The sequence below is a fragment of the Echinops telfairi genome, unplaced genomic scaffold, assembly GCF_000313985.2.
Source record: "Echinops telfairi isolate 266 unplaced genomic scaffold, ASM31398v2 ScPeMD7_16;HRSCAF=60, whole genome shotgun sequence".
NCBI classification, from domain to species: Eukaryota; Metazoa; Chordata; class Mammalia; order Afrosoricida; family Tenrecidae; genus Echinops; species Echinops telfairi.
Window position 1 is genome coordinate 11,496,396 of NW_022103913.1, and position 594 is coordinate 11,496,989.

Here is a 594-nt window from a genome sequence, read left to right on the forward strand (position 1 = left end):
CCGCCCCGCCGCCGCGGGAGCCGGCCAGCAAAGGGGGTCGCTTGGGCGGCTCCTAGAGCCGACTATGCACTCAGGTTGTGCAGTCCCCAGCCCTGGCGACCCCGCGGGGATGCGATTTGTAGTGGGTATTATTCTTAGGAGGAAGCCAGCGTCTTGTTCTGATATATTTTTGTATTCTTGCTAGTATTACTGTTTCCGAGGTTGTTATTGTTATTGTCATTATTTGCTTTGCCTTTCTGAGGAAACTGGGTCGGAGGCAGCGGATGGGCAGCCTGGCTGCAGACTGGACACTCCGGGCCGCTCCCAGCCTCTCGGGTCTCCAGCACCACCTGCGCCTCATTTCGTTCAGCCCACTGAGATGAGTTTGGGGAAAAAAAAGAATACCATTTTTATTAACTGTAATTGTTAAGTCAAAGAACTCTGGTGACATAGTGGCTTATAAATTGAGCTGCTAACCACAAGGTTAGCAGTTCATACCCACCAGCTGCTCCACGGAGAAAAATGAGCTGTTTACTACTGTTAAGAGTTACAGTCTCAGAAACCCAAAGGGGCAGGTCTAAGCTGTCCTCTAGGGTCGCTAGGAATGGAAATCGA